At 40.4% G+C, this 21126-nt stretch overlaps 1 protein-coding gene and 2 non-coding genes across 4 annotated transcripts in view; 1 reads left to right on the top strand and 2 right to left on the bottom strand.

Annotated features, from left to right (window-relative positions):
* Nucleotides 1–21126, top strand: part of SHROOM4 (shroom family member 4) — a 200144-nt gene that overhangs the window by 133592 nt on the left and 45426 nt on the right. The window contains exon 1 of one of the 2 annotated variants that reach the window (XM_031445208.2): nucleotides 18771–19168. The exons of the other annotated variant lie outside the window; for it this stretch is intronic. The gene's annotated coding sequence lies outside the window, so the exon portion shown is untranslated. Of the gene's footprint in view, nucleotides 1–18770; nucleotides 19169–21126 lie in introns of those variants that run through there. 2 annotated transcript variants of the gene reach the window in all.
* LOC116151138 (U6 spliceosomal RNA) lies at nucleotides 10810–10913 on the bottom strand. The gene has a single exon (XR_004134914.1). It is a non-coding gene; the product is annotated as a U6 spliceosomal RNA (small nuclear RNA).
* Nucleotides 17329–17401, bottom strand: TRNAV-AAC (transfer RNA valine (anticodon AAC)). The gene has a single exon. It is a non-coding gene; the product is annotated as a tRNA-Val (tRNA).

Genomic DNA, 21126 nt, shown 5'->3' on the forward strand with positions numbered 1-21126 from the left:
TACTATTTTTAATATGACATTTAAAAGTGAAAAACGAAGTAGACATTTTCTAAACATTAATTCACCAAATATTTCTTAAACTACCAAGTTCATATGATATAAGTTCATTGATTTAATAAATATTTTTTTAATTTGAGTGCAAAGCATGTACATAACAGTATGTAGTGGGGACCACAGCAGGACCATATTCTAACCCTGAATTCTAGTGGAGGAAGATAAGGCACACATAGTTCAAATGGTTGAGCAAGGAGGTGGATGGTTGTCAAGATGAGTGACACCAGCAGCAAGTGATTGTGAAAACTGGAAGAATAACATCACAGGAGCTTGAACAAAAGAGGGGGAGTTTGGCTCAAGTCCTAAATGGTATATGGGAAGGCATAAAAAGAGGATAGGGTTACACTGTTCGTGGGAATGCAAATTGGTGCAGCCAATATGGAGAACAGTATGGAGGTTCCTTAAAAAACAAAAAATTGACTTACAGTATGATCCAGCAATCCCACTCCTGGGCATATATCCAGAGAAAATTCTAATTCAAAAAGATACATGCACCCCAATGTTCATAGCAACACTATATACAATAGCCAAGACATGGAAACAACCTAAGTGTCCATCGACAGAATGGATAAAGAGGTTATGTATATATATAAATATATATATTTATAGACACATACAATGGAATATTACTCAGCCATAAAAAAGAATGAAATAATGCCATTTGCACTAACATGGATGGACCTGGAGATCATACTACATGAAGTAAGTCAGTCAGAGAAAGACAACTACCATATGATATCACTTATATGTAAAATCTAAAAAATGACACAAATGAAGTTACTTACAAAACAGAGACTCACAGACATAGGAAACAAACTTATGGTTACCAGCGGGGAAGCAGGGGAGTGATAAATTGGGAATTTGGGATTGGCAGATACAAACTACCATGTACAAAGTAGATAAACAAGTTACTACTGTATAGCACAGGGAACTATATTCAGTGGCTTACAGTAACATGTAATGAAAAATAATGTGAAAATAATATGTGTGTGTGTGTGTATATATATATATTCAGATATATATATCTCTGAATCACTTTGCTGTACACCAGAAGATAATACAACATTGTAAATCAACTATACTTCAATAAAAAGTGGGGGGAAAAAGAGGATGGAGAGAAATGTAGATGTAGGTTTAAGCAATATTAAGAATGCCCATCCAAATTAAGATTTATGTAGTGGAACAGTGAGAGGTAAATTGGAAGGTCCAGAAGAGCAGACTCTATCTAGTAGGCAATGAGGAGTCATTGCAGGATTGAGAACAGGTGAATAAGAATGAAATTGATATTTTTGGGGAAACTGGTGTGAGTTGGACTAGATGTCTGGAGGCCATGTGACATGATTACTTATGTACAATAGTGACGGTATGAGTTAATGAGGGAGATGTTTCAAAGCCAGGACTTGGTGACTAATTCAGTATCAACGCTGAAGAATAGAAGGAAACAACAGTTACAAGGTTTGAGCCAGCCAGATCTTTAAGGATTTAAGACAAAACAAAAAGATATGTTAGGAAAAGCTAGGCTTGGTGTCAGTGTTTGTTTAGTTTTTTGTTTCGTTTTGTCTTTAGCTTGAGGTGACTGATGGGATATATAGCGATTCAACTGGCAGTTGTAGAGTGTAGGTAGAACTTGTGTGGTGCTTAGGTCCAGATAAGGACCAGAGATTGTTCTAGATGCATAGAATGTTACTCCTAATCCAAACTAGTCTCAGTTACACATAAATATCTTCAAGTGGTCACTTCATCCTAAAAAATGTCATCTGCCCTTAACTTTCACCCTCCTCCAACTACTAATCTCTTATCCTTCACAGCCAAGCATCTTAGGCTCCTGAAAAGTATCCTTACACTCATTGTCTCCATTTTCTTCCTCCCATTTTTCTCACTTCAGTCTGGCTTCTGCCACTACTGTGACAGTCTTTTCAGTATAGTTCCAAGATGAATTAGTGTCTTCCAGATTGAAAAAAAATCAAGGAGCATCTTTTCTTCTCCTTTTCCAGTGGGCAATTTTTCAATAGCAGTTTTTCAACAGTACAGTGGAAGTAGTACAATGGAAGGGACATAGCCATTGGTGTATAATAACACTGGTGTAAAATCACGTATCAGCTGGCTAATCTTTAGCAAGTTAGTTAACCAAAATGTTCTCATCTACAAGAAGGGGATAATGGTATCTACCTTACAGAGTTATGTTAGTAAATGAGCTGATATGTATAAAGCCCTTTGAAAATAGTTGTTGCTTAATGTATGAGTAAATAAGGTGATATGTATAGAGCCCTTGGAAAATAGTTGTTGCTTAATAAATATTAGCCCTGTTGAAGTTTTGTTTCCTGGAAATTTCTTCTCTTTGATTATTAAACATCTGTTTCTCTTGGTTTTCTTCCTACTACTTATTTTCAGCTCTCTTTACCTAATTGGTCTCTTAACTACTGATATACCCTAGCAGAGTGGTCCTCAAACTTGAGTGTATATTAGAATCCCCTGTAGGGTTTGTTAAAAAACATATTGCTTCCCTTTCCTCCCTAGAATTTCTGATCCAGTCGGGATCCAAGAAGCTCTTGGGTAGTGCTGGTGCTGCAGATCTGAGGACTGAACTTTGAGACCCACTAACCTAGAGTTCTGTCGTAGACCATCTTTCTCATTCTATGAACTTTTCTTGAAAAGCTTCAGGTATAACTGATGACTCTCAGATTTCTATATCCAGAGAAGGCCACATTCCTAGATGCCAGACTCATTGTCAACCGCATGTTACACTTCACCACCAAGTTGCCTCCCAAACACATTATAATCCAATGTGCCCAAGCTGATTCTAAAGTACATATGGAAATATAAATCTATAAGATTAGTCAGGAAGGGTCTGGAAAAGAAGAGTAATAAGGGAGAAAGGGACCAGGCCTGTTGAAACATGTTATAAAACTACAGTAATTAAAGCAGTCTGGTACTAGCACCTGAATAGACAGATCAGTGGACCATAATTGAGCCGAGTAATTGATCCAAAGGCATAGTATAATATATAATTTTAATATGTGATTTTACTGTGAAATATTAAAGGTCTTTCTAAGCAAGGCACAAAGGAAGCCATAAAGAAGAAAATTGTTAAATTTGATTACACAGAAGTTAAAATTTACAGCACCACAAAAACACATAAACAAAATCCAAAGACAAAAAACTGAGAAAAAAAATTTGCATTTGATATGAGAAAGAGCTGGTTCCTTTTGTATATAAAGAGCTCTTGAGATTAAGAATCACTAAGGAAAATACCAACAAACCATTATGGAAAAAAAAAGATGAAAAACAGACCTAAACAGGAAGTCCAGGGAAAAAGAAAATTGGCCTATAAAAATACATGAAAAGATGCCCAACAACACTCATAATTAAATATACATTAATTTAAGCAACAGCTCTCACCTTAACATACAACTTTAACCTATCAAAATCACAAAAATCAGAGCATTTACTATACTTTTTTTTTTGGCAAGCTTGTGGAAAAATGCATACTCTTTACACATTGCTGTATGCCTTTCTACTCAAAGTGTGATCCTTGGACCAGCAGTATCAGCATAAACTGACAACTTATTAGAAATGCAGCCCCAAATCAGAACTACTAAATCAGAATCTGCATTTTAATGAGATCCCTAGGTGATTTGTTTGCACATGAAAGTTTGAAAAGCGCTGCTCTAATACATTGTTGGTGAAAATGCAAATTAGCATAACCTCTTTGGATTTCAGGAGACTTTATCACAATTAAGCATTCATATGCTGTGAACCAGAATTCCACTTACAGGAATTTATCTAACAGATAGAAACATACGTGTGTGTGAAGACATGCTTAAAGGTATTCATTGCAGCATTATTTGTATTTTAAAAAATTAGACACAACCTTAATATTCATTAATTGGTTAAAGATTAAATAACTGTGAAAAATTCACATGGTACAATACTAGGCAGTTAATGAAACATTTGTGAAAAATTACATGCAGATACAAAATTGTCTCCAAATGTTGTTAAGCATAAACAGCAAGATTCTGAACAGTATTCTAGTGTGCTTTTTTGTGTTCTGCTACTATGATTCCCAATCTACAGATAATGAAAGTGAGGCAGAGATGTTAAATAACTGGCCCAGGGCAATACAGCTAGCAGTGGCAGATTCAGGTGTAGACTGTCTGGTTCCAGAGCTTACATTCTTAACACAATGCCATGATGCTGCTCAGGGGTAAACAAGAAACTTAATTTTGATGGCCCCTGGACTGTCCAGAACTCATTATTCATTGTATATGCCTTTGTACTATTTGGAATGGTTTACCTTTTGCAAGTATTGCTTTAAAAAAATAAAAACTTAAAAAGTTCAAGATTTGCAAATACTACTATATATAAAATAGATAAACAACAAGTTTCTTCTCTATAGCACAGGGAACTATAATCAATATCTTGTAGTAACCTATAATGAAAAAGAATATGAAAATGAATATATGTATGTTTATGTATAACTGAAACATTATGCTGTACACCAGAAATTGACACAACATTGTAAACTGACTATAGCTCAATTTTAAAAAGGCACTCCTGCCTGAATGCTGGGTATTCACACTCCTTGTCAACCCCCAGCACAATGCAACCTGCTTCTCTGGCTCTCCCCCCACCTCCCAGCTAGTTCAGTCTTTCCCCCTGATTTCCTATAGGCCCCAGAACTCTTCTTGGTCACCCAGGATACCTGGGAGACTTTCCCTTTTATTCTCAATTTTAGGTTCATCATCCCCCACCCCTTCCCATCCTTCTCTCTGTACCTGTAGGTGAGGTAGGTTAGGGTAGTAGTTGAGAACATCAGCTCTGGAGCCAGGCTGCCTAGCTTTGAATACCATCTCTGTGACTTTGTAGTTCTGTGATCTTGGGCAAGTTCCTCAACTTCTCCAAGCCTCTGATTTTCCCCACCATGTGACGGGGATGACAGTGGTAGAACCTGCTTCATAGGAGTGTTATGAGTATTAAAAGTTTTCGTATTTGTAATATAAACACTGTAAGTGTAACCGAGCAAGATCCTATTGTCATCATTGTTGAACATCTGATATCTGTAATGGCGTTTGTAACTGCTTAACTGTATAATGGTTTAAAGGGTTTTTCTCATGCTCTTGCTGACCAGGGTTGGGCTTGAGAGGATGGAGGCTTGAGTGGTCCACTCAACCTTCTCATGCTGCTGTGTGCAGGGATCATGCTCAGTGTCCTGCTCTTGACCCCAGTGCCCTCCTCTTGACCCCTTGTGGTTTCCTTGCATCTTGTTGTTTAAGCTGTAGGCTTCAGTTGCTTTAGCCTGACAAAGGATTAACACTGCCTTTTCTACTTCATCCAGAACTCTGTCCTTGACTCTCAATTCAGTAAGCAGGGTATGGAGGCCATGTTTGGGCAACATAAGTGCTTTTGAGATAAAATACCTAAAGTATAGGGTGAGAGAATCTTCTCAGATTGGCATAGGAGGCAAGCCTTTTTCTCCTTTGGAGGTCTTTTCTACTAAAGATGGCTCGTTAGGGTTAGGAACAAGTACACATGAGTCAGCAAGAATCCCCACCCCTTTTCAAATCTCCTGTCATTCTGGCTTATTTCCCCAAATGGATGATGGACCAAAAGCTTCTTGAGGCTCATAGTGTAGACTTGTTAGACTCCTTGGCACCTACTAGATACATGATAGACACAGGGTTTATTCCTATCACTCTTATAATTAAATCCCAAGTCCTCCTTACAGTGACCTACTCACCTGGCCCGTGGTTCCTTCCCCAACCTCATTTCCTCCCTCTTTTTGTCCAGTTCATTCTGCTCCAGCCACATTGGCTTTCATGCTGTCTTGGACCATGGCTAGCTGATCCTGTTTCAGGACCACTGCCTTGGCTGATGCCTCTGCTTGGATCATTCTTCCCTCAGATATTCACCTGTCTCCTCTCCTGACTTCATTTAGGTCACTGCTCAAATATCACCTCCTAACAGAGGCTTTCCCTGACCACACTCTCTAAAATAGCATTGGCCCCCGAATAGCCCCGTTGATCAGTCTACCCCTTACCCTGCTTTTTCTGTCTTCAGAGCACTTACACTACCTGTCATATTATATATTTATTGAGTTGAGCACCATGAGGACTGTCTTGTCTGTTTTATTCATTGGTTTGTCCCTAGCACCTTGAACAGTGCTTTTTTGGCTCTCAATAACTAAGGGATGAATCAATCAATCAAGGAATGTGTAAATGAATGAATTCAATGCAAGTACCTGTGTAGAAGGTGAAATAACAAATTCTGTTCACTCCTAGAATTTTAAATACTTTATCATTTTCATTCCACAATTCTGTCTTTCAGCTTTAGCATTTTCAAATTAAATCCACATATCTATGTATGGGTTTTATTTCAATTTTCCAAACATCACCTTGACGAAATTTAAAATCCAATTGAAGTCAAGTTCAGTTTTCAAATAACTGATTTGTTTGTTCTCCATCCCATGGGGAAGGAACGTACATGCTTGAGAGTGTGTGTGTGTGTGTGTGTGTATGTGTGTATGTGTGTGTTTGTGTGTGTGTGTGTGTGTGAGAAAGAGAACAGTTACCTGCAGTGAGGAAATTGGGTAGGGAGTGGGTTGGAGAGGCAGGAGTAGGGATTCCAGGTTCCCCAGAAGTAAAATAATTTTGTTTCAATTGCTGTATTTTTTTCCTAAATTGTTGATTCCAAATCCATTTAAAAAAACCTAACTGAAAGCCAAAGAAATGAAAAGCTTGATGAACCTAGAGGTTTGTAAACGTAAATACATCAGTTCAGGGAATTTCCCAGGGGCTCATGCTGAGCCTTGTGAAACCAGGCAAGAGCCTTTATGAAGAGAAACTTCAGCAGAGGAGATAGATATACAGCAGCTGCTCAGCAGCTCATATCTTCATTCAACAATGGAAGTGGTGATGCGGGAACTGCCCTCTTAATTCTGGGATGTGCCTCACCATGAAGTAGAATGTACCTGCCCCTGGAGCCCAAATTCTATTCAAGCAGCTGCCCTCTATGATGGACATAGCCACTGGTAGTTGAAGGGAGGCTCCCGGGCTGCCTTGAAAGACAAGATCCCACATAAGTCAAAGCAGCAGCAGCAGTATTTTAAGGGAGCTATTTGAAAAAACTGTTTTCAAATGTATGGTAGCATTCTTTAGTTATGGGTCTCAAACTTGAGCATGCATCAGAATCACTTGGAGGGATTGTTAAAATTCAGATGGCTGGATAGGCACATGAAAAATGCTCAGTATCGCTAATTATCAGAGAAATGCAAATCAAAACTACAATGAGGTATCACTTCACACCAGTCAGAATGGGCATCATTCAAAAGTCCACAAATGATAAATGCTAGAGAGGCTGTGGAGAAAAGGGAACCCTCCTACACTGCTGGTGGGAATGCAGTTTGGTGCAGCCATTATGGAAAACAGCATGGAGATTCTTCAAAAAACTAAAAATAGGCTTACCATATGATACAGCAATCCCACTCCTGGCATATATCCAGAGGGAACTCTAATTCGAAAAGATATATGCACTCCAGTGTTCATAGCAGCACTATTCACAATAGCCAAGACATGGAAGCAACCGAAATATCCATTGACAGATGACTGGATAAAGAAGCTGTTGTATATTTATACAATGGAATACAACTCAGCCATAAAAAAGAATAAAATAATGCCATTTGCAGCAACATGGATGGACCTAGAGATCGTTACTCTAAGTGAAGTTAGGCAGAAAGAGAAAGAAAAATACCATATGATATAATTCATATGTGGAATCTTAAAAAAAAAAGGACACTATGAACTCATCTACAAAACAGAAACAGACTCACAGACATAGTAAACAATCTTATGGTTACTGGGAAAAATGGGTGGGAAGCGATAAATTTGGGAGTTTGAGATTTGCAAATTTTAGCCACTATATATGAAAATAGATTTAAAAAAACAAGTTTCTTCTGTATAGCACAGGAACTATATTCAATATCTTGTAATAACCTTTAATGAAAAAGAATATGAAAACAAATATATGTATGTATGTGCATAACTGGGACATTGTGCTGTATACCAGAAATTGACACATTGTAACTGACTGTACTTCAATTAAAAAATAAATAAATAAAAAATAAAATTCAGATGACTGGACTCTACTCTCAGAGTTTTTTTTTTTTTTGGTGGGGGAAGTGTGGGAGGCAATTAGGTTTATTTTTTATTTTTTAATTCTTATTTTTTATTGAAGTGTAGTCAGTTTACAATATTAATTTCAGGTGTACAGCAAAGCAATTCAGTTATATATACACATACATATTTTTTTCAGATTCTTTTCCATTACACCTCATTACAAGAAATTGAATATAGTTCCCTGTGCTATACAGTAGATCTTTGTTGTTTATCTATTTTATATATAGTTATGTGTACCTATTGATCTCAAATTCCTAATCTATCCCACCTCCTCTTTTTTTAATGGAGATACTGGGGATTGAACCTAGGACCTCATGCATGCTAGGCATGTTCTCTATCACGGAGCTCTACCCTCCACCCCTACTCTCAGAGTTTCTGATTCAAAAGGTTTGGAGTGGGGTCCCAGAATTCATTTCTAGCAAGTTCCCAGGTGATGCCAATGCTGATTTATAGAACAAACTTTGAGAACTGTTGTTTAGGGGAAAAATGCAGAAATTTGGAAGCAAAGAACTAGGATTCAAGTTTTGTGTTATTTACTTCACCTCCAAGCTTGAGTTTCTTCTTTTCTAACACAGAGCTTGTAAGGTTGTTATAAGGGTTAAATGGAATAGTGTCAGTGAGATTTCTTTGTGAACTGGACATATGTATACAAATGTTAGCAGTTAAGTGGCTTCGCAAATAGTACTTGCTGCCACCATCTCCCACCAGATTTTCCTGTGCTTTGACCCCTCTCCACCCAACTTTGTCCTACCAAGTCCATCAGGCACCTAGAAAGAAACTAAAGCCAAGAAGGCCCTGAATAATAAATTTTTTTATCCTATTGGACATGGCCTTGTTGCTGATCTTGATCTGACCCCTCTTTTCCTCTGTCTAATGTGTTCTCAACTTGCTCCTTATTCTTTAAGCCCTGGCCACCTTGCACAGCCAGGAATAGCATCTCGTGCTGATAACAGGGGTAAAGAACTTTCAGGTGGAACCTTTTTTAATTAGTAGAATAAACAGAGGAATCCACTGCTAAGCAGGAAAGCATTTGTTGGGGAAACCATTTTGCTAGGTTGGTGGGCTCTAGGCTGATTTCCCTGAGGGCAAAATCCAGATGTTTGAAAAAGTTAAGTGGATTCCTAAGTATAATTGCAGATTCTGAACTTAGGAATGTGTCAGCTGTATTAGACAGTTGCCAGGGTAAATGGTAGGTCTACGTAGAATGGTCTCCTTTTTCTTTGAGACCCTTTTCTCATCCCAAAGTAATATACATGTAATGTAGAAAATTTTGAAATTTTGTATAAGAAAATCAAAATGACCCTTAGTTCTGCCACACAGAGATAACTACTTAGTGGTAAGATATTAGGATATTTTCACCCAGCCTTTAAAAAAAAATTAGCCACTAAGAAATGTTTTACTTGAAAAGGAATAAGAAAGTCAAAAGCACCCATAACCATATCACTTTAAAATTACATAAAGTACAAAGGGAAAGTCCCCCTTCTGTCCCTATAATGCCGGCTTCCAAAATAATGTCGGTGGAAACTTCCCTGCATTTCCTTAGCTTGTACAGATGAAGAGATGATTATAATACAGTGTTACAATTTGTGTGTCCAGTGCTTGGCATGATGCTTTCCACTGAGGGAGCCACATGTCATCTTGTCTTTTAATATGTGAGTGCTTGTAAATGAATATATGTATATGGATATATTTTTTTTGAATTGGGCTGTACCATGTATAGGTTTGTGTATTGTTTTTTCACTTACCATTATATTGTGAGCCTTTTCCAGGATCATTAAGCAGCCTTCAAAACATTTTTTTTTTACTTTTTTATTGACATATAGTTGATTTACAATGTTTTAGGTATACAGCAAAGTGATTCAGCAAAGTATCATATATATATGTATATATATATATATATATGTGTGTGTGTATGTGTGTGTGTGTGTATATATATATATATATATATATATATATATAAACTGAATCACTGAATCACATACATATTCTTTTTCAGATTCTTTTCCATTATGGGTTATTACAGGATATTAAATATAGTTCCCTGTGCTATACTCCATCACCCCCCACCAGATTTTCCTTTCCCCCATCCATTTTTACATAGTAGTGTGTATCTGTTAATCCTAAATTCCTAGTTTATCCCTCCCCCTGTCCTTTCTCCTTTGGTAACTGTAAGTTTGTTTTCTATGTCAGTGAGTCTATTTCTATTTTTACTTATATGTCTATTTATATATTTGGGGGTTAATTAGGTTTATTTATTTAAATTTTTTAATGGAGGGGTTTTAATGGCAGACTATTATTCCTTCACCTAACTTCCTAAATGTTGAACGGTTGGGATGTTCCTAATTTTACCTTATAAATAATCCTGCTGTGGATGATACTTCATGTCCATAAATCAATGTGTGCATCTCTAATTGTTCTCTTAAGATAGAATCCTCAGAATGGAAAGACTGGATCAAAGGGTAGGAAATTTTTTTTAAAGATGTAACTCACTTCCCATAAAATTCATTACTTTCCAGTGTGAAATTCCGTGTTTTTTAGTATATTTACAAGGTTGTACAACCATCACCACTGTCTAATTCCAGAAAAAAATATGGAATGCTTCACAAATTCGCATGTCATCCTTGTTCAAGGGCCATGCTAATCTTTTCTGTATCATTCCAATTTTAGTATATGTCAGCTGAAGCAAGCACAGTAGGAACATTTTTATGTCTCTTGGTAACATATGGCAAATCTCCCTCTGGCAAATGTGTCTCCAGATCCATTCCCATCCAGCAATGTAGAAGAAGAAGAATGCCTATTTCCCTGCAACTTTGCTGACACTTAGTTTGAATATATATATAGCCAATATCATTGAAATTGGCATTTTTTTTTTGGTCTTTTGATTAGCTCTTCTGCCTCTCTAGCTGTTATGTAAAGATATGTCACCACCCTCTTTCCTTTGCATGCATTTACCATGGGCACTCACACCCGCTGTGACAGCCTCAGATGCCTCCTCTCTGTGGGTCATAACCACATGTATGGACCCCACACTAACCTTTCTCAGACTGCAGCCCAGATGTCAGGTAGCTTACTGAGCATAACTATCTACATAATTTGACAGCATAACAAACACGCTCGTGCCTAAAACCAAACTCATGTCTCCTGAAGCCAGCTCATGCTCTCAGCTTCCTTGTCTAGATTAGTGATACCACTTTTCTCCCAGGTGTCTCATGGCCACCTTCACTCCTCTCTCTCCTCCATATTGCATTAGTAGCCCAAGTTTCTTAGATTCTGTCTCTCATATTCTTTCTCACATCCTTCCCTTCTGCTCCATTCTCATGGTCATTGCTCTAGTTCTACCTTTTACTGTGTCTATCACGCACTGGCCTACTCACGTCACTATGATTTCAGTACTTATCCACATGATTCATTCTACATGTGGCTATGAGAATAACCTTCCTAACATGCTGCTTTCACCATGTTTCTCTCCTATCCTGGAACCTCCAAAGCCTCTCTCTTTGCCTATGGGATTATATAAAGTAAATGCTTTATCCTGGCACTTAAGGCCCATCACGTTCTTCCATCATTCTAATTTTACTGCTTGTGTGCCTTACACAAAACCATGTTCTTCTCTCAGCATATTCCTGCTTTTCCCTCTCTTCTTTATGCAAACCCTGGCATGACCTCTTCCCTAGTCTCCTCCAGTTTAAAATTGTACTGAGTCTTCAAAATCAGAGGTTCTGTCAGGTCTTCCTGCATTCAACGAGTGGTGCTTTCTCCCTTTTTCCCCCCATGGACTATCTGGTTTTAGACACCAATTTTATAATATTTTCAACAAAAAATTAAGGAAGCTTGCTTAATAATGTTTTTATTACATGAGTGTTTTTTAATTTGTTTAAATTGAAGTATAGTTGATTTACAATATTGTGTTAGTTTCAGGTGTACAGCAAAGTGATTCAGATTATCTATCTATCTATCTATCTATCTATCTATCTATCTATCTATCTACCTATATCTTTTTTGGTTCTTTTCCATTATAGGTTATACAAGATATTGAATATAGTTTCCTGCACTATACAGTAAATCTTTGTTATTCTCCTTTTTAAAAAAAAAACTCTCATTTTGTTAGCTTTTCCTTTATGATAAGACATTCTGCCCTGTTTAGTTACTTAGGTATTTTTATTTACCCCCCTACCACATTATAAATTTCTTGAGCACAGGGATAATATCTTTTTCGTTTTGACGTATTCCATAGTACCTCTCCAAGCACCTGAAATGTAGATAAGAGTTCCATAAATGCTTGAATAAAAGACTGGTGAAGACTGCCAACTTTTTTTTTAAAGAGCTACTAATGACTCAGTTTCAGGAATAAATTCTGTGCTAGGAAGGTCCAGATGCCAGATGACCCAAATGTCATGGCTAATTCTCTTTTTTCCTTCACTCTCCACATGCAATCCATCAACCAATGCTGTCAGCTCTACCTCTTTAAGAAATCTCTAATAAACCCTTTTTTCTTGACCTCTGTTGCTTCCTCCCTCGAACAAACCACCATTGTCTCTTACCTATAAGGGACTTTTTAACTGGTTCCCTGGCTTCTATTCTTGTTCTGCCTAAATGCATCAGCCAGGTGAGATCTTTTTAAAACTTAGATCATGATAGTCCTCTGCTTAACAACCCCCAGTAGCTTCCCACTGCACTGAGAATAAAATACAGACTTCTTACGTTGGCCTTTGAAAACTCCATGGTCTGACCTTGGCACTTCCCCAACCTCATGTCCCACTACTATCCACCTTGCTCACTGGGCTCCAGATCTCTGAGCACTGGCCCTTCCTCATTGTCATGTTAGCTCAAAGTGAGCAAGTAGGTTCTCTTGGTTCTCTTGGGGTCATCACTGTTGTTGCCTGTTGTTCCTTGGGCTGTATGTCTTTAGTAGTGGAGATGACTCAGGTAGTGGCCACAAGCAATTCTAAGGCATTTGAAACTTGACTTGGGGGAAAACCTGTGTGGATTCCATCCTTATCCAAAAAATTGGTGTCTCCAATACTGAGTTGGAGCTGAAGAAGGTATTTGGCTTAAAGGGAGAAGAAACAAAATCTTTCATTATACCTGGAACCTCCTTCCCAAATACTACTGTTAGAAACCATAGCTGGAATACAAACATCCTTCACTTTCTTTATCACTCTGGGTGTTGGTTTAGGAAATTGAGCATCATGGCAGAAGCTGACTCAATAGATGGTGTTCTGTGAGCCTATTGTCATTTCCCCTGTATGCTCCTCTGAAGTCTCCCTCAGCCCTCTGGGGTTGCACCCTTAGCTTTCGTATACACAGGGAAGACAGATCCTTGACTTGCTCCCCTTGCTTCTAGAAACTATGAAATATGCCCCACCCACCTCCTTGTCTTCGGGATCATTGACAGTATATGATAGGTATGTTTTTATCAGACTGTATGTAGAAAAACGAGGATGTGCTTCCCAGTCCACTCTGAAAGAGACTTCCAAGTACTGTGTTTCTAAATCACTAAGCATTTTTCTAGCCCCTAATATTTGCACAGCTCTCCTCTGTCATTCATATGGTTGGCTCCTTCCAACCTTCTTTAGAAAAAGAGGTGTCCTTGTGTTTTAAAGAGTCCAATGTGGAAAAAATGGAGAAATGAAAGCAGAAGTTCAATTGTAAAGGTCCTAACCAGATGAAGGTATCACTTCTGACTTGGAAAGCCAAAAGGCACCCACTGACACCCATCACAGCATTTGAGGGAGTCTTCACTTTTGCCCCAACATGCCCTTCCTTTCTTATTTACTACCCTGGGTTTCCTTTTAGCCAGGAATGATCCTGAGCTGGAGGGTGGAGAGGGGGATCCAGCAAATTTACATGAAAGAACTTGACCTGGCTATTCAGAGAGGTGAGGGGAGATAGAGGAATTGGGAAAGGTTGGGAGGCAGAACTAGGTACCAAAATCTCTTTCTACATGAAGTACCTGACTCTCAGACGACCCAAATTATAACTCTCCAATGGACAAGAAAGGCATTGTCTTAAAAGTTCTCTTTAAAATTATAGAAACAACACAAATGTCCATCAACTGGTAAATAGATAAGTAAATTGTAGTATACAGAATGGAATATTATTCGGCAATAAAAAATGAAGTACTGATGCATGATACTACACTGGTGAACCTTGAAAACATGCTAAATGAAAGAATCCAAAAACAAACAAAAAAATCACATATTATATGATTCCACTGAAATGAAATGGTCAGAATAAATAAGTCCATAGAGAGGGAGGGTATAGCTCAGGTGTAGAGCATATGCTTAGCATGCACAAAGTCCTGGGTTCAATCCAATCCCAGTACCTCTGTTAAACAAAAATTTTAAAAAATAAACTTAAAATTTTTTAAAAACAAGTCCATAGAGACAGAAAGTAGATTAGTGGGGGAGGGTATGCTCAGTGGTAGAGTGTATGCTTAGCATGCACAAGATCCTGGGTTCAATCCCCAGTACCTCCATTACAAAAGAAAATCTTTTAAAAAATAAATAAACCTAAAAACTAAAATCAAGTCCATAGAGACAGAAAATAGATTAGTGGTCACCAAGAACTAGAGATAGGGGTGGGGGAGATGGAGGGATGGGGTTTCTTTGTGGTATGATAAAAATATTCTAGTTGATTATGGTGATGATTGCATAATTCTGTCAATATACTAAAAACCATTTAACTGTAAACTTAAAGTGGGTGAGTTTTTTATGGTGTGTGAATTATGTCTCAATAAATCTGTCTTATAAATTTTTATTTTGTTTTTATTTTGGGGGGGAGGTAATTAGAAATTTATTTATTTGTTTATTTGTTTTAATGGAAGTACTAGGGATTGAACCCAGAACCTTGTGCATGTTAAGCATGTGCTCTACCACTGAGCTATACCCTCTCCCTGAAAGCTGTTTTTTAAATAAATAAATAAAATTATACAGACATATACACACACACACACACACACACACACACACACACATATAGATATATACACAAATACACACGTACATACCCATACCCATACACACAAATACATACACATACACATACATGTTCCCCCTTGGTTGGGTCTGTAAAAGGAAGGGTCTCTGGATCCCCAGGCTGCAGGGTCCCCCAGCTAACAGTGGGGTGTGAGGAGACCTTCATAACTCTGTATCCCTCTATTGCAACCAAGCAGCTTTTGCCTTCTTCTGTCAGATAAACAAGCCAGGCATTGTTCTGTCCACCGGCCTGTGTGCGGGCTTCCCTTCCTGCTGAGCGGGCCAGAAAGAGCTTGGATTCCTTCATGTGGGGCAGGTGGAATGTGCTGTCTAGGAGGAGGCTGGCCGAGCCACAGAAAGTAAACAGAGCTAATCAAGGACACTCTTTTGTGCTTCTCCTTATCTAAACACTTTCAGAAGAGGAAAGAGCCTGAAGTTGGTTATGGCCCAGACCTCAGGCTAAGCACGACCCCAAGCAACAGGGGCCATATTTTACTTCTGGCCCTGGGTTGGGACAGAGCCATTGTTCATCTTCTGCTCATCCCCTACCTTCCCCCCAACAAGTAGCCCTTGAGGGGTCTGTTTGGAGCCAGGTTCAGAGACAAGTAGTGCTGTCAGAAGATATTGGGGTGACAGCCCACTAGAGTAGCTGGAGATTGACTCCTTCTAGAATTGGTCCACCTCCCTCCCCACACCTCTCACAACAGCCTTTACCAGGACTCTTCTGGGAGCCAGCTTCTGACTGATCTGCCACCTCTGCCACATTGTGCCCACCCTCCTTGCACCCATGCCAAGTTCCTATCCTCTGAGTGTTTGGAAAAGAAGCAGTCATCTTTACCTTCCCCTGAACACTGAAGGTAACACTTGCTCATGTTGTCCAGAACTCACCTCTGCTAAGTCAGAAGGTGCTCCCTATACCCCCACCTCATCTCCCAGCCTCTTTCCCGAATCCCAACTGGCCAAACTGCTCACATTGCTCTTATCATCCTCTGCCCAAGGATTTCCTGAGTGTACGCTGTCTGTGTCCACCTGCTCATCAGATCACCTCATGTGGTGACCACCCAGCTTCACACTCCCACCCTGACTCCCTACCTCAGCCAGTCCCATGAACACCTCTAGTCAAAACTTCCAGAAAGAGAAAGAAAAATACCATATGATATCACTTATATGTGGAATCTAAAAAAGGCCACAGATGACTTATTTATAGAACAGAGACAGACTCACAGACATAGAAAACAAACTTATGGTTACTTGGTGGGGAAAGAGATGGGGAGGGGTAAATTGGGAGTTCTGGATTTGCAGATACTAACTCCTATATATAAAGGAGATAAACGACAGTGTTCTGCTGTGTAGCACAGGGAACTCTACTCAATACCTTGTAATAGCCTATAATAAAAAAGAATATGAAAAGGAATATATATATATGTGTGTGTGTGTGTGTGTATATATATATATATATATATATGTGTGTATATATATGTATATATGTATATATATAAAATCTGAATCACTATGCTGTACACCAGAAATTAACATAATGTTGTAAATCGGCTATACTTCAATTAAAAAAAAAAAAAAAACTTCCTCAGCCTCATCTGGCTACTGACAGGGCCAGACTGCTATCAAATTTATTATTCTTCATTTTCTTAGGAAGTGAGGGTCTATTAGCCTCCTCAGGGAAGCATTTTTATGGGCTGGGTTACTGAGTGGAAGGAGGGAGGCAAGAAGATTTGGGAAGGCTGGGCCCCCAGGCCCAAGCAATGCCATGTGAATTGACTGTTTATCCTGATGCTTTTTGACACCAAGGGTTATTCCCCAGCATACTGCAAACACTAAAGGTATCGTATGCCCTAGTTTATTGGCAGAGTGTGATTATCACACCATCACCATCACCATCACTCTAGAGCTTGTTAGAAAGAGTCTGGAGCCCACTCTAGACTTACTGAATCAGAATCAGATTTGAGATGGCCAGGTGATTAGTATGGCTATTGAAGTTTGAGAAGTACTGCTCTAGAGAACTAGGCTTGGCTTTTGAACCTTCTCTTAGTCCTTTCACATTCATCTTATTTGGCTTGAAGAAGTTCTTTCTCTTTCTTCCTTCCTTCCTTCCTTCCTTTCTTTGTTAATGGAGGTACTGGGGATTGAACCCAGGACCTCATGCATGTTAAGCAGGCCCTCTACCACTGAGCTATACCCTCCCCGCAAGGAATTCTTCTCTTGGCAGTCCTAGTGCCTTGCCCATTCTTATGGGGTAGAGGATAATGTTCATAACGGATATTATTTATTGAACGCCTATTGAATTCCAGGCATGTGCTGCAGATGAGGAAATGGAGGCTCCGTGACAGGCCCAAGGCCAAACAACTAGTAAGTGGTAAAGCTGATACTCCAAGACAGATCCGCATGCCCACCATATCCCCAAACTTCCCCCTCACAGTACTTCTAACTGCCAAAGGAGGGCCTGTAGTCTTACCTGGATGGCACCTGCCTCTTCTGGAATAAAAAAAAGTCGACCCAGACCTCCCTAGGAGGCACAGAGGGAAGAGAGGGGAAGGGGCCTCCCGGCATGCTTTCCCCAGAGAGGAAAGGCCCTAGCGTACTTCTTGTCCTGAGGAAGCAAACTCAGGCACCAGAAATGGCTAGAAATGGGACCAGCCACCAAGATCCCCAACCGGACTGGGGATCCAGGAGTATTATGAAGGGTAAACCCCAACTCTGAATCCCCAAGAGAATTTCAATTCTGATACCCAAGCTTGGGCTCAGGATGTGCGACATACTCTCGTGGGGCTGCTCTGGGGTGTGGCTGTGGCGTGGGTCAGTGAGGACAGCTGGCGGACCCCTGGCCAGAGGCCTGCAACCATGACATTAGAACATACCATCGCTGGAGGGGTTGTTTGTGACAGTGGACTTGAATGTTTTATTTTGCAAAGAAGAAACAGAAGCCCAGAGAGGGGGAGTACATCACTAGAGGTCAGAGCAAATTCATTGCAGAGGCAGGGACTCTGACCCCAGGCAGCACTGTTCTGGAGTTGGGGTCTCTGGTGTGCAATTGAGTGTCCTCTGGGTCTGCTCAGGTGCCGGTAGGACATTCCAACCCTGCCAATACGGCCCAGAATGGTTTGTAAGTCTTTATATGTCAGCAGGACATTCATCTTGGGTAATCTCTAGGTCACTTGCCCCCGGCTATGTAAAACCAGCTTGTCTTGCTACTTGCTTTTCTGGAACTGGAGGCTGCTAGGCTGGGCTGATCTGGGCTTTCCTTTTCTGGGGCCCAGGGGGCCCGCGGAGATGGCTGGGTGGGGTCATCTCAGTCCAGGAAGCACAGGAATTCTTTTAAGTGTATGTGTCTGGGGTATTTTTCTCTCTCACTTACGTGTATTTTTAAAAATTCTTTTTAGACACCCGCTTTATCTTTCCCAAACATCATTTCCTTGCTCCTTTCCTGAGTTCTAGCAGTAGCTGGGGGCCCAGCTTCCTTATTGGCTTCTGAGCTGGGGAAGGGGGCGGGTCAGGGCTCAGAGGAGGCTGGAGTAGGGAACAGGGGGGCTGTTTATGCGGCTGGAACTGCCTTTCATCCTTCCCTTTGCCACCAGGGTGCTGGCTGGTTTCTGGAGCAGCGTCTTCATTCCTAACCAGCCCTTGACCCTGGCTTTCATTCCCTAGGACTGTGGCCTCATCTGGGCACAACCAGGCTCATGGCCACACCTTGCCTTCAGTGCTACTCCTTTCTGTTCTTGGAACTGGGACCTGACTGTGCCTGAGCCCCTTGGAGCCCACTCAGGGGCTTGGGCTGATGGCCTCTTCTCTCAAGAGGTCTTAAAGGAAGGCAGATGGGTCTCAGCTAAGGGAGGATCCAGCCCACAGAACGAAGCCCTGGGGGCTGGCTGGAGGGTTTGTTGATGAGCAGCTGAGCTGGCTGGATACCCAGCTCTCTCCTAAGCCATCTCCCCAACCCGGGCAACTTCCATGGTAGGTACTATGGTAGCCATGGCCATCATGGCTGCTGCCCCACTTCCCCCTTCTGCTTGCTTGCTTGCTTGCTTGCTTGCTTTAATGGAGGTACTGGGGATAGAACCCAGGACCCTATGCATGCTAAGCAGGCACTCTACCACTGAGCTATACCCACCCAGCTCCTGCTTTCTTTCTTCAATATCCCTTTCTTTTTGCTTCCTAAGAAAGAATTTGGTGGTGATGAATGATAGGGTGTGTGTTTCATGATAGTGCCTTAGGAGAGATGGCAGGCACCCGAGTTGTTCCCTCCACAGCTAGACCTGGAGCTAGATAGTTGGTGGTTGGCATTTTCTTAGCTGCATGCTTATTTCTCCTCATCCTCCTTCCCCACTGCTGAAGGAGGGGATGGTTTAAATGTTAGGACTACCGAGCCTTTCCTTTTCAGATTACTTCTTCAGGTAATGGCTAAGAGAAGCCTCAGGTATATAAGCTTTTTGAGATAGACCCCTCTTGGGGGAGGTGGGGTCATGTGGTATCCTAGAAAGGGCTGGAGGACCTGAGCCTCACCGTCAAGTGCTGGTTACTAGCTTTGGATTCTTGACAAAGCAGTTCAGCTTTCTGTGTCTCTGTTTCCTCATCTATAAAGGGGACATAATAATAGCAGTTAGCAATGAGGTTGGAATCAGGATTGAATAAGCTAACGTATGCAGAGTGCTTAGTGCCGGGTACCTCTTAAGTATTCAATAAATGGTCCCTGTGTTTGTTTGCTTTTTAAGTTAATAGTATGTCAGGCATTAGGCTGAGTGATTTCACACATGGGACTGCATTTAATCCAGACTGTAAACTCATGAATAAGGGATGGTTATCATCCCCATTTTACAGATTAATAATCTACAACTCAGAGAAGTGATTTGCGCAAGGTCACACGACTAGGATTGGAATGTGAGTGTGGACTGACTCCAAGGCTAGGGCTATTCAGGAAAAATAATAATAGGCCAAGCATTAGACCCTCTAAGTAGTTTCCAGTCCTTTCCCCTACTAGGGCTAGAAGGCTCCATCTCTGGCTGCAGTGCCTCCACTGGGATTTTCCTCCCTGCATCTTGTGCTTTCCTCCCAGTGGTCCCAATGCCCCCACTGTCTTGCTTCTGTCTCCTTTAGGGTTGTTTCCCCCTCCTGGAGAAATCCTAGAGAGAGTAGGGGCCTTTGTAAGTTGCCTTTCAAAGTGTGGCAAGGGAGTGATGCTAGTGGAACCTTGACAGTGGATGGACAAATCTGGGTGGAGATAATCTTGAACCATCAAGAAGGACAAGTGTAAGCCGACAACCCTTATTATCGTCCCTACTACTTTTTGACCACTTGCAACACATCACTGTGTCCCAGATGCTTTGAGAATATTCTATCTCATCTCCACAATAACCTAGCCCAGTAAGGATTGTTGTTCTTTTTTTTCAGGTAAGAAAACTAAAGCTCAGATGGGTTAAGTGACTTCCGTAGAATCACACATCCAAAGTGGTAAAGTTAGGATGTGAACCTAGTAGATTTGTCTCACTTGTTTTAGTCTCATCATCTACTGGCTTGGTATAGTTGGCAGAATGAGACTGACATACATGAAATGATAATGAGCAGTATAAAACACTATATTATTTTGGGTTAAATTGTGAGGACTAGATTACTGAGGACAAGCTCCCTGGAGTAATCTTACTTGAGGAGTACCTGGAAGAACAGTGGATTTTGATTAAGAAAATGAAAGGGGGCATTCCAGGCAGAGGAAGCAGTCATAATCAACTGAAATTGATTGAGGTCTTACCAGACCCTGTTCCAGGCAGTTGACATGCACTGTCTCATTTGATCTCTACCACCCCATTAATTAGGTACTATTATCCCCATTTTATTGTCATGGCAACTAGAGCTCAGAGAAGTGGGGGCACCTGTCTAAAGCAACAGAGCTAATAAGTGGAGGAGCTGAGATTCAAACC

Source organism: Camelus dromedarius, chromosome X (assembly GCF_036321535.1).
Source record: "Camelus dromedarius isolate mCamDro1 chromosome X, mCamDro1.pat, whole genome shotgun sequence".
Taxonomy (NCBI): Eukaryota; Metazoa; Chordata; class Mammalia; order Artiodactyla; family Camelidae; genus Camelus; species Camelus dromedarius.